At 47.6% G+C, this 12,517-nt stretch overlaps 9 non-coding genes across 9 annotated transcripts; 5 read left to right on the top strand and 4 right to left on the bottom strand.

Moving 5' to 3' along the window:
- Positions 1–107: 107 nt before the first annotated feature.
- On the top strand, positions 108–179 carry trnad-guc (transfer RNA aspartic acid (anticodon GUC)). The gene has a single exon. It is a non-coding gene; the product is annotated as a tRNA-Asp (tRNA).
- Positions 180–2,740: 2,561 nt separating this feature from the next.
- trnav-aac (transfer RNA valine (anticodon AAC)) lies at positions 2,741–2,813 on the bottom strand. Its single transcript has one exon. It is a non-coding gene; the product is annotated as a tRNA-Val (tRNA).
- Positions 2,814–2,933: 120 nt separating this feature from the next.
- Positions 2,934–3,005, top strand: trnad-guc (transfer RNA aspartic acid (anticodon GUC)). The gene has a single exon. It is a non-coding gene; the product is annotated as a tRNA-Asp (tRNA).
- A 2,561-nt stretch (positions 3,006–5,566) lies between these two features.
- On the bottom strand, positions 5,567–5,639 carry trnav-aac (transfer RNA valine (anticodon AAC)). The gene has a single exon. It is a non-coding gene; the product is annotated as a tRNA-Val (tRNA).
- Positions 5,640–5,759: 120 nt separating this feature from the next.
- trnad-guc (transfer RNA aspartic acid (anticodon GUC)) lies at positions 5,760–5,831 on the top strand. The gene has a single exon. It is a non-coding gene; the product is annotated as a tRNA-Asp (tRNA).
- Positions 5,832–8,392: 2,561 nt separating this feature from the next.
- trnav-aac (transfer RNA valine (anticodon AAC)) lies at positions 8,393–8,465 on the bottom strand. The gene has a single exon. It is a non-coding gene; the product is annotated as a tRNA-Val (tRNA).
- Positions 8,466–8,585: 120 nt separating this feature from the next.
- On the top strand, positions 8,586–8,657 carry trnad-guc (transfer RNA aspartic acid (anticodon GUC)). Its single transcript has one exon. It is a non-coding gene; the product is annotated as a tRNA-Asp (tRNA).
- Positions 8,658–11,218: 2,561 nt separating this feature from the next.
- trnav-aac (transfer RNA valine (anticodon AAC)) lies at positions 11,219–11,291 on the bottom strand. The gene has a single exon. It is a non-coding gene; the product is annotated as a tRNA-Val (tRNA).
- Positions 11,292–11,411: 120 nt separating this feature from the next.
- trnad-guc (transfer RNA aspartic acid (anticodon GUC)) lies at positions 11,412–11,483 on the top strand. Its single transcript has one exon. It is a non-coding gene; the product is annotated as a tRNA-Asp (tRNA).
- The last annotated feature ends 1,034 nt before the right edge of the window (positions 11,484–12,517 follow it).

Raw genomic sequence — 12,517 nt, 5'->3', positions numbered from 1 at the left:
AAAATGTCCACATCGCTGGGTCGCTAGGCCTGTTTTTGCTCCCATTCTCCCGAAGCCGGCGTTTTACTTTTTTATTCAGGTGTGCCGCGGCGCCCTGGACATTGAGGTCCTCGTTAGTATAGTGGACAGTATCTCCGCCTGTCACGCGGAAGACCGGGGTTCGATTCCCCGACGGGGAGTAGGCAGTGGGCAGGCTGCTATTCGGTCAAGAGTAACACAAACCCAAGTCCAGTGCTGCTACTGACCACTTGTGCCTGACGCTTACAAATCCTTTCATTACTATCCTCTATCAAATGTGTCCTCGTCTTGTGCAGACTGTTAAGTGGATTCTGTGTTTTGTCCGCTCCACTTGGACAATTTGGATCTCTGTCCTTTTTCTGGCGCAAACAAGTAAAACACCGCTGTTTCTCCCCACGGAGTCAGCAGGACTAACGCCGCCAAAGCTAGCCAGCTTCACCTACAGCTAGCCCAGCCGGGGCAGGAGGCTGGCACCGTGGCAGCAGCTGGCCAGCTTCACCTACAGCAAGCCAAGCCGGGTCTAACGTCATGCGGGGTGTTTTGGACAACTAAATGGTGAGGATACTGTCTAATAACAGGCTGCCGTGCCAATCTTTAAATACCGTAATAATAATGGAAGATTTGTGTGATTTGTTGAGGGGATCCAATTTGGCGGCTGCAGGATTGGGTTTCTCCTTTTCACAGACGATGTGGTCCTGCTGGCTTTAGCAGGCCGTGACCTTCAGCTCTCGCTGGTTTGCAGCCGATTGGGAAGCATCCAGGATGAGAATCAGCACCTCCAAGTCCGAGCCCATGGTCCACACCTGGATAAGGGTAGGATGCCATCCCAGGTCCCATTTCAAGCTCACTACTGATGGATGTGTCTATCCCATTTGAACTGCAACAGTGAGAATCAGTCGGTTGTATCATCTACTTCTGCAGATTGGTCAATTGAAGTTTCTGGAATCTCACCAAAACATGAGATCATCCTATGAGCTAGCCTGGCACCTTCAGGTAGCAATAAACCAACCTTCAATTTGACAGAACCAACATGGTCTGACAGAGCAGCAGTTATCAATCCTAGAACTTAGGGCAGATTAAAAAAAAAATATATATATATATTTTCCACTCTACATATTTGCTGTCGCTTGGTTTTCAAGGCTTAAGTTGCTCACTGATGTCCTGGCTACTGGGAAATATAATGTATTGTTTAGTTTTTAGCATGCTCTATCACTTTACCTTTATCAGTGTATGATGATGCTCTTACACCAGAAACAAATATGTTCAAGTTGATTTATTATTCAATGCGTAGGCCATGGCTCCTAAAATTAGCAGTGAAGGGGAGTACTTATAGTCAGTAGTACCTATAACCCTCCCTAAACCCACGATCAGAGCTCAGAGATCAAAGTCAGTTATTACATTGTCAGTGCCCAAAGTTCCCAAGGGACGACACTCGTTCAAATAAACATGAAACGTGCAAAAAACTGCCACCAGCTATCAGTTGCTCTGTCCTCTCCCCAGCAGCAGAAGCCACGCACAGTTCACGGGCCCCTTTACGCAGTGATCATCCCAACATGTGTTAAAGTTCCACAGTGCATTTCATTATGTCTTGAATTCTGGGAGCTTAGAATTCTGATGATCACAAAGTCCACACCATGTATAAGACGACGCAAACAGATCGCCGCAAACTTGCCAAAATGATCAATTTCGATTTGTTTGACTTTGGAGATGACTTTAAAACGTCTAACATGCATCTAGAGTATGACGAAGATCTCCCCAAGCCGGGTAATAGTAGGTAGGAGTGAAGCAAACTCATAAGCTTCTGAAAATACTCACTATAATAGCAGCTCTTCAAGTGGTGGATGGACACTGGCAACCGCCCCCTTTGTGCTTGCCGAAGGAAAAGTGCTCCAAGGGCAATGACCGAACCGAGCAGGATTCTGCAAAACCTGATGAACGGTCATGCAGAAACAGGAGTCACGTCTTCCAGAAGAGGGATGTTTCCAAACCCTCTTGGTCCCTTGGCTGGTTCTCCCGATGGGACGAAACCCATTTGATACGAGGCTGTTTGCCTTCCCACGCAGCGTCAGCAATCAAACAGCGCTCCCCGAGAAAGGTTGGACTCTCTTTTTTTGCCCAGGGTGACAACCACTCTTGTGGTGTCCTCCCCACGGAGTCAGCGCATTGACTCCTTGCCAATACGTATCACAGGGCAGGGTAATGGGAAAGTTGGCCTCTTTGCATTTACCACGAAGAGGTGTGTTCTGCTCTGTCTTTCCCCACCTTCCACCTTCACACCCATCTCTCCTGTCACCTGCCTTTGCCCATTTCTCCTCCCTTTGAGTGATTTCATGGGACTTGGCACTGACTCGCGGTCATCCCTACTAGGGTGGCGCAAAAGCATCCGCCACTTATAGGTGAATGTCGATAAAGGCTTTTTCCTCACGTATAACTGCAATCTTGGGAGGACAGGCTGAGACTCTGAAACATAGAAGTTAGCAAAATGAGACCCCACAAAACTAATATGCACTTCACTCTCAAGGCCAATTGTAAACTTTGCAGAGAAACGTGAAACACCGCCCTCAAGCTTTTCATGGTGTTTTTTTTTTCCTTGCTACTTGGCGAGCATCCCTTTGTTTACCCCCACTTCAATATCTCCTTGACATTTGCTCGCCGTTTTCTTCAGACAGTGAAAGTCGGCAAGTTTGACCAATAATTTTGTGCAAACATGACAGAGGGAAGGTGTTTCCACCCGGTTTCGAACCGGGGACCTTTTGCGTGTTAGGCAAACGTGATTACTACTACACTATGGAAACTGCAAAGACCATGAAAATGTCCACATCGCTGGGTCGCTAGGCCTGTTTTTGCTCCCATTCTCCCGAAGCCGGCGTTTTACTTTTTTATTCAGCTGTGCCGCGGCGCCCTGGACATTGAGGGCCTCGTTAGTATAGTGGACAGTATCTCCGCCTGTCACGCGGAAGACCGGGGTTCGATTCCCCGACGGGGAGTAGGCAGTGGGCAGGCTGCTATTCGGTCAAGAGTAACACAAACCCAAGTCCAGTGCTGCTACTGACCACTTGTGCCTGACGCTTACAAATCCTTTCATTACTATCCTCTATCAAATGTGTCCTCGTCTTGTGCAGACTGTTAAGTGGATTCTGTGTTTTGTCCGCTCCACTTGGACAATTTGGATCTCTGTCCTTTTTCTGGCGCAAACAAGTAAAACACCGCTGTTTCTCCCCACGGAGTCAGCAGGACTAACGCCGCCAAAGCTAGCCAGCTTCACCTACAGCTAGCCCAGCCGGGGCAGGAGGCTGGCACCGTGGCAGCAGCTGGCCAGCTTCACCTACAGCAAGCCAAGCCGGGTCTAACGTCATGCGGGGTGTTTTGGACAACTAAATGGTGAGGATACTGTCTAATAACAGGCTGCCGTGCCAATCTTTAAATACCGTAATAATAATGGAAGATTTGTGTGATTTGTTGAGGGGATCCAATTTGGCGGCTGCAGGATTGGGTTTCTCCTTTTCACAGACGATGTGGTCCTGCTGGCTTTAGCAGGCCGTGACCTTCAGCTCTCGCTGGTTTGCAGCCGATTGGGAAGCATCCAGGATGAGAATCAGCACCTCCAAGTCCGAGCCCATGGTCCACACCTGGATAAGGGTAGGATGCCATCCCAGGTCCCATTTCAAGCTCACTACTGATGGATGTGTCTATCCCATTTGAACTGCAACAGTGAGAATCAGTCGGTTGTATCATCTACTTCTGCAGATTGGTCAATTGAAGTTTCTGGAATCTCACCAAAACATGAGATCATCCTATGAGCTAGCCTGGCACCTTCAGGTAGCAATAAACCAACCTTCAATTTGACAGAACCAACATGGTCTGACAGAGCAGCAGTTATCAATCCTAGAACTTAGGGCAGATTAAAAAAAAAATATATATATATATTTTCCACTCTACATATTTGCTGTTGCTTGGTTTTCAAGGCTTAAGTTGCTCACTGATGTCCTGGCTACTGGGAAATATAATGTATTGTTTAGTTTTTAGCATGCTCTATCACTTTACCTTTATCAGTGTATGATGATGCTCTTACACCAGAAACAAATATGTTCAAGTTGATTTATTATTCAATGCGTAGGCCATGGCTCCTAAAATTAGCAGTGAAGGGGAGTACTTATAGTCAGTAGTACCTATAACCCTCCCTAAACCCACGATCAGAGCTCAGAGATCAAAGTCAGTTATTACATTGTCAGTGCCCAAAGTTCCCAAGGGACGACACTCGTTCAAATAAACATGAAACGTGCAAAAAACTGCCACCAGCTATCAGTTGCTCTGTCCTCTCCCCAGCAGCAGAAGCCACGCACAGTTCACGGGCCCCTTTACGCAGTGATCATCCCAACATGTGTTAAAGTTCCACAGTGCATTTCATTATGTCTTGAATTCTGGGAGCTTAGAATTCTGATGATCACAAAGTCCACACCATGTATAAGACGACGGAAACAGATCGCCGCAAACTTGCCAAAATGATCAATTTCGATTTGTTTGACTTTGGAGATGACTTTAAAACGTCTAACATGCATCTAGAGTATGACGAAGATCTCCCCAAGCCGGGTAATAGTAGGTAGGAGTGAAGCAAACTCATAAGCTTCTGAAAATACTCACTATAATAGCAGCTCTTCAAGTGGTGGATGGAGACTGGCAACCGCCCCCTTTGTGCTTGCCGAAGGAAAAGTGCTCCAAGGGCAATGACCGAACCGAGCAGGATTCTGCAAAACCTGATGAACGGTCATGCAGAAACAGGAGTCACGTCTTCCAGAAGAGGGATGTTTCCAAACCCTCTTGGTCCCTTGGCTGGTTCTCCTGATGGGACGAAACCCATTTGATACGAGGCTGTTTGCCTTCCCACGCAGCGTCAGCAATCAAACAGCGCTCCCCGAGAAAGGTTGGACTCTCTTTTTTTGCCCAGGGTGACAACCACTCTTGTGGTGTCCTCCCCACGGAGTCAGCGCATTGACTCCTTGCCAATACGTATCACAGGGCAGGGTAATGGGAAAGTTGGCCTCTTTGCAGTTACCACGAAGAGGTGTGTTCTGCTCTGTCTTTCCCCACCTTCCACCTTCACACCCATCTCTCCTGTCACCTGCCTTTGCCCATTTCTCCTCCCTTTGAGTGATGTCATGGGACTTGGCACTGACTCGCGGTCATCCCTACTAGGGTGGCGTAAAAGCATCCGCCACTCATAGGTGAATGTCGATAAAGGCTTTTTCCTCACGTATAACTGCAATCTTGGGAGGACAGGCTGAGACTCTGAAACATAGAAGTTAGCAAAATGAGACCCCACAAAACTGATATGCACTTCACTCTCAAGGCCAATTGTAAACTTTGCGGAGAATCGTGAAACACCGCCCTCAAGCTTTTCATGGTGTTTTTTTTTTCCTTGCTACTTGGCGAGCATCCCTTTGTTTACCCCCACTTCAATATCTCCTTGACATTTGCTCGCCGTTTTCTTCAGACAGTGAAAGTCGGCAAGTTTGACCAATAATTTTGTGCAAACATGACAGAGGGAAGGTGTTTCCACCCGGTTTCGAACCGGGGACCTTTTGCGTGTTAGGCAAACGTGATTACCACTACACTATGGAAACTGCAAAGACTAGGAAAATGTCCACATCGCTGGGTCGCTAGGCCTGTTTTTGCTCCCATTCTCCCGAAGCCGGCGTTTTACTTTTTTATTCAGGTGTGCCGCGGCGCCCTGGACATTGAGGTCCTCGTTAGTATAGTGGACAGTATCTCCGCCTGTCACGCGGAAGACCGGGGTTCGATTCCCCGACGGGGAGTAGGCAGTGGGCAGGCTGCTATTCGGTCAAGAGTAACACAAACCCAAGTCCAGTGCTGCTACTGACCACTTGTGCCTGACGCTTACAAATCCTTTCATTACTATCCTCTATCAAATGTGTCCTCGTCTTGTGCAGACTGTTAAGTGGATTCTGTGTTTTGTCCGCTCCACTTGGACAATTTGGATCTCTGTCCTTTTTCTGGCGCAAACAAGTAAAACACCGCTGTTTCTCCCCACGGAGTCAGCAGGACTAACGCCGCCAAAGCTAGCCAGCTTCACCTACAGCTAGCCCAGCCGGGGCAGGAGGCTGGCACCGTGGCAGCAGCTGGCCATCTTCACCTACAGCAAGCCAAGCCGGGTCTAACGTCATGCGGGGTGTTTTGGACAACTAAATGGTGAGGATATTGTCTAATAACAGGCTGCCGTGCCAATCTTTAAATACCGTAATAATAATGGAAGATTTGTGTGATTTGTTGAGGGGATCCAATTTGGCGGCTGCAGGATTGGGTTTCTCCTTTTCACAGACGATGTGGTCCTGCTGGCTTTAGCAGGCCGTGACCTTCAGCTCTCGCTGGTTTGCAGCCGATTGGGAAGCATCCAGGATGAGAATCAGCACCTCCAAGTCCGAGCCCATGGTCCACACCTGGATAAGGGTAGGATGCCATCCCAGGTCCCATTTCAAGCTCACTACTGATGGATGTGTCTATCCCATTTGAACTGCAACAGTGAGAATCAGTCGGTTGTATCATCTACTTCTGCAGATTGGTCAATTGAAGTTTCTGGAATCTCACCAAAACATGAGATCATCCTATGAGCTAGCCTGGCACCTTCAGGTAGCAATAAACCAACCTTCAATTTGACAGAACCAACATGGTCTGACAGAGCAGCAGTTATCAATCCTAGAACTTAGGGCAGATTAAAAAAAAATATATATATATATATTTTCCACTCTACATATTTGCTGTCGCTTGGTTTTCAAGGCTTAAGTTGCTCACTGATGTCCTGGCTACCGGGAAATATAATGTATTGTTTAGTTTTTAGCATGCTCTATCACTTTACCTTTATCAGTGTATGATGATGCTCTTACACCAGAAACAAATATGTTCAAGTTGATTTATTATTCAATGCGTAGGCCATGGCTCCTAAAATTAGCAGTGAAGGGGAGTACTTATAGTCAGTAGTACCTATAACCCTCCCTAAACCCACGATCAGAGCTCAGAGATCAAAGTCAGTTATTACATTGTCAGTGCCCAAAGTTCCCAAGGGACGACACTCGTTCAAATAAACATGAAACGTGCAAAAACTGCCACCAGCTATCAGTTGCTCTGTCCTCTCCCCAGCAGCAGAAGCCACGCACAGTTCACGGGCCCCTTTACGCAGTGATCATTCCAACATGTGTTAAAGTTCCACAGTGCATTTCATTATGTCTTGAATTCTGGGAGCTTAGAATTCTGATGATCACAAAGTCCACCCCATGTATAAGACGACGGAAACAGATCGCCGCAAACTTGCCAAAATGATCAATTTCGATTTGTTTGACTTTGGAGATGACTTTAAAACGTCTAACATGCATCTAGAGTATGACGAAGATCTCCCCAAGCCGGGTAATAGTAGGTAGGAGTGAAGCAAACTCATAAGCTTCTGAAAATACTCACTATAATAGCAGCTCTTCAAGTGGTGGATGGAGACTGGCAACCGCCCCCTTTGTGCTTGCCGAAGGAAAAGTGCTCCAAGGGCAATGACCGAACCGAGCAGGATTCTGCAAAACCTGATGAACGGTCATGCAGAAACAGGAGTCACGTCTTCCAGAAGAGGGATGTTTCCAAACCCTCTTGGTCCCTTGGCTGGTTCTCCCGATGGGACGAAACCCATTTGATACGAGGCTGTTTGCCTTCCCACGCAGCGTCAGCAATCAAACAGCGCTCCCCGGGAAAGGTTGGACTCTCTTTTTTTGCCCAGGGTGACAACCACTCTTGTGGTGTCCTCCCCACGGAGTCAGCGCATTGACTCCTTGCCAATACGTATCACAGGGCAGGGTAATGGGAAAGTTGGCCTCTTTGCAGTTACCACGAAGAGGTGTGTTCTGCTCTGTCTTTCCCCACCTTCCACCTTCACACCCATCTCTCCTGTCACCTGCCTTTGCCCATTTCTCCTCCCTTTGAGTGATGTCATGGGACTTGGCACTGACTCGCGGTCATCCCTACTAGGGTGGCGCAAAAGCATCCGCCACTTATAGGTGAATGTCGATAAAGGCTTTTTCCTCACGTATAACTGCAATCTTGGGAGGACAGGCTGAGACTCTGAAACATAGAAGTTAGCAAAATGAGACCCCACAAAACTGATATGCACTTCACTCTCAAGGCCAATTGTAAACTTTGCAGAGAAACGTGAAACACCGCCCTCAAGCTTTTCATGGTGTTTTTTTTTGCCTTGCTACTTGGCGAGCATCCCTTTGTTTACCCCCACTTCAATATCTCCTTGACATTTGCTCGCCGTTTTCTTCAGACAGTGAAAGTCGGCAAGTTTGACCAATAATTTTGTGCAAACATGACAGAGGGAAGGTGTTTCCACCCGGTTTCGAACCGGGGACCTTTTGCGTGTTAGGCAAACGTGATTACCACTACACTATGGAAACTGCAAAGACCAGGAAAATGTCCACATCGCTGGGTCGCTAGGCCTGTTTTTGCTCCCATTCTCCCGAAGCCGGCGTTTTACTTTTTTATTCAGCTGTGCCGCGGCGCCCTGGACATTGAGGTCCTCGTTAGTATAGTGGACAGTATCTCCGCCTGTCACGCGGAAGACCGGGGTTCGATTCCCCGACGGGGAGTAGGCAGTGGGCAGGCTGCTATTCGGTCAAGAGTAACACAAACCCAAGTCCAGTGCTGCTACTGACCACTTGTGCCTGACGCTTACAAATCCTTTCATTACTATCCTCTATCAAATGTGTCCTCGTCTTGTGCAGACTGTTAAGTGGATTCTGTGTTTTGTCCGCTCCACTTGGACAATTTGGATCTCTGTCCTTTTTCTGGCGCAAACAAGTAAAACACCGCTGTTTCTCCCCACGGAGTCAGCAGGACTAACGCCGCCAAAGCTAGCCAGCTTCACCTACAGCTAGCCCAGCCGGGGCAGGAGGCTGGCACCGTGGCAGCAGCTGGCCAGCTTCACCTACAGCAAGCCAAGCCGGGTCTAACGTCATGCGGGGTGTTTTGGACAACTAAATGGTGAGGATACTGTCTAATAACAGGCTGCCGTGCCAATCTTTAAATACCGTAATAATAATGGAAGATTTGTGTGATTTGTTGAGGGGATCCAATTTGGCGGCTGCAGGATTGGGTTTCTCCTTTTCACAGACGATGTGGTCCTGCTGGCTTTAGCAGGCCGTGACCTTCAGCTCTCGCTGGTTTGCAGCCGATTGGGAAGCATCCAGGATGAGAATCAGCACCTCCAAGTCCGAGCCCATGGTCCACACCTGGATAAGGGTAGGATGCCATCCCAGGTCCCATTTCAAGCTCACTACTGATGGATGTGTCTATCCCATTTGAACTGCAACAGTGAGAATCAGTCGGTTGTATCATCTACTTCTGCAGATTGGTCAATTGAAGTTTCTGGAATCTCACCAAAACATGAGATCATCCTATGAGCTAGCCTGGCACCTTCAGGTAGCAATAAACCAACCTTCAATTTGACAGAACCAACATGGTCTGACAGAGCAGCAGTTATCAATCCTAGAACTTAGGGCAGATTAAAAAAAAAAAAATATATATATATTTTCCACTCTACATATTTGCTGTCGCTTGGTTTTCAAGGCTTAAGTTGCTCACTGATGTCCTGGCTACTGGGAAATATAATGTATTGTTTAGTTTTTAGCATGCTCTATCACTTTACCTTTATCAGTGTATGATGATGCTCTTACACCAGAAACAAATATGTTCAAGTTGATTTATTATTCAATGCGTAGGCCATGGCTCCTAAAATTAGCAGTGAAGGGGAGTACTTATAGTCAGTAGTACCTATAACCCTCCCTAAACCCACGATCAGAGCTCAGAGATCAAAGTCAGTTATTACATTGTCAGTGCCCAAAGTTCCCAAGGGACGACACTCGTTCAAATAAACATGAAACGTGCAAAAACTGCCACCAGCTATCAGTTGCTCTGTCCTCTCCCCAGCAGCAGAAGCCACGCACAGTTCACGGGCCCCTTTACGCAGTGATCATTCCAACATGTGTTAAAGTTCCACAGTGCATTTCATTATGTCTTGAATTCTGGGAGCTTAGAATTCTGATGATCACAAAGTCCACCCCATGTATAAGACGACGGAAACAGATCGCCGCAAACTTGCCAAAATGATCAATTTCGATTTGTTTGACTTTGGAGATGACTTTAAAACGTCTAACATGCATCTAGAGTATGACGAAGATCTCCCCAAGCCGGGTAATAGTAGGTAGGAGTGAAGCAAACTCATAAGCTTCTGAAAATACTCACTATAATAGCAGCTCTTCAAGTGGTGGATGGAGACTGGCAACCGCCCCCTTTGTGCTTGCCGAAGGAAAAGTGCTCCAAGGGCAATGACCGAACCGAGCAGGATTCTGCAAAACCTGATGAACGGTCATGCAGAAACAGGAGTCACGTCTTCCAGAAGAGGGATGTTTCCAAACCCTCTTGGTCCCTTGGCTGGTTCTCCCGATGGGACGAAACCCATTTGATACGAGGCTGTTTGCCTTCCCACGCAGCGTCAGCAATCAAACAGCGCTCCCCGGGAAAGGTTGGACTCTCTTTTTTTGCCCAGGGTGACAACCACTCTTGTGGTGTCCTCCCCACGGAGTCAGCGCATTGACTCCTTGCCAATACGTATCACAGGGCAGGGTAATGGGAAAGTTGGCCTCTTTGCAGTTACCACGAAGAGGTGTGTTCTGCTCTGTCTTTCCCCACCTTCCACCTTCACACCCATCTCTCCTGTCACCTGCCTTTGCCCATTTCTCCTCCCTTTGAGTGATGTCATGGGACTTGGCACTGACTCGCGGTCATCCCTACTAGGGTGGCGCAAAAGCATCCGCCACTTATAGGTGAATGTCGATAAAGGCTTTTTCCTCACGTATAACTGCAATCTTGGGAGGACAGGCTGAGACTCTGAAACATAGAAGTTAGCAAAATGAGACCCCACAAAACTGATATGCACTTCACTCTCAAGGCCAATTGTAAACTTTGCAGAGAAACGTGAAACACCGCCCTCAAGCTTTTCATGGTGTTTTTTTTTGCCTTGCTACTTGGCGAGCATCCCTTTGTTTACCCCCACTTCAATATCTCCTTGACATTTGCTCGCCGTTTTCTTCAGACAGTGAAAGTCGGCAAGTTTGACCAATAATTTTGTGCAAACATGACAGAGGGAAGGTGTTTCCACCCGGTTTCGAACCGGGGACCTTTTGCGTGTTAGGCAAACGTGATTACCACTACACTATGGAAACTGCAAAGACCAGGAAAATGTCCACATCGCTGGGTCGCTAGGCCTGTTTTTGCTCCCATTCTCCCGAAGCCGGCGTTTTACTTTTTTATTCAGCTGTGCCGCGGCGCCCTGGACATTGAGGTCCTCGTTAGTATAGTGGACAGTATCTCCGCCTGTCACGCGGAAGACCGGGGTTCGATTCCCCGACGGGGAGTAGGCAGTGGGCAGGCTGCTATTCGGTCAAGAGTAACACAAACCCAAGTCCAGTGCTGCTACTGACCACTTGTGCCTGACGCTTACAAATCCTTTCATTACTATCCTCTATCAAATGTGTCCTCGTCTTGTGCAGACTGTTAAGTGGATTCTGTGTTTTGTCCGCTCCACTTGGACAATTTGGATCTCTGTCCTTTTTCTGGCGCAAACAAGTAAAACACCGCTGTTTCTCCCCACGGAGTCAGCAGGACTAACGCCGCCAAAGCTAGCCAGCTTCACCTACAGCTAGCCCAGCCGGGGCAGGAGGCTGGCACCGTGGCAGCAGCTGGCCAGCTTCACCTACAGCAAGCCAAGCCGGGTCTAACGTCATGCGGGGTGTTTTGGACAACTAAATGGTGAGGATACTGTCTAATAACAGGCTGCCGTGCCAATCTTTAAATACCGTAATAATAATGGAAGATTTGTGTGATTTGTTGAGGGGATCCAATTTGGCGGCTGCAGGATTGGGTTTCTCCTTTTCACAGACGATGTGGTCCTGCTGGCTTTAGCAGGCCGTGACCTTCAGCTCTCGCTGGTTTGCAGCCGATTGGGAAGCATCCAGGATGAGAATCAGCACCTCCAAGTCCGAGCCCATGGTCCACACCTGGATAAGGGTAGGATGCCATCCCAGGTCCCATTTCAAGCTCACTACTGATGGATGTGTCTATCCCATTTGAACTGCAACAGTGAGAATCAGTCGGTTGTATCATCTACTTCTGCAGATTGGTCAATTGAAGTTTCTGGAATCTCACCAAAACATGAGATCATCCTATGAGCTAGCCTGGCACCTTCAGGTAGCAATAAACCAACCTTCAATTTGACAGAACCAACATGGTCTGACAGAGCAGCAGTTATCAATCCTAGAACTTAGGGCAGATTAAAAAAAAAAATATATATATATATTTTCCACTCTACATATTTGCTGTCGCTTGGTTTTCAAGGCTTAAGTTGCTCACTGATGTCCTGGCTACTGGGAAATATAATGTATTGTTTAGT

Source organism: Aulostomus chinensis, chromosome 20 (genome assembly GCF_037954235.1).
Source record: "Aulostomus chinensis isolate RoL2024-O1b breed Wild chromosome 20, RoL_Achi_v1.0, whole genome shotgun sequence".
NCBI classification, from domain to species: domain Eukaryota; kingdom Metazoa; phylum Chordata; class Actinopteri; order Syngnathiformes; family Aulostomidae; genus Aulostomus; species Aulostomus chinensis.
The sequence above is the reverse complement of the archived record's forward strand: the minus strand, read 5'-3'. Positions and strand labels throughout refer to the sequence as shown.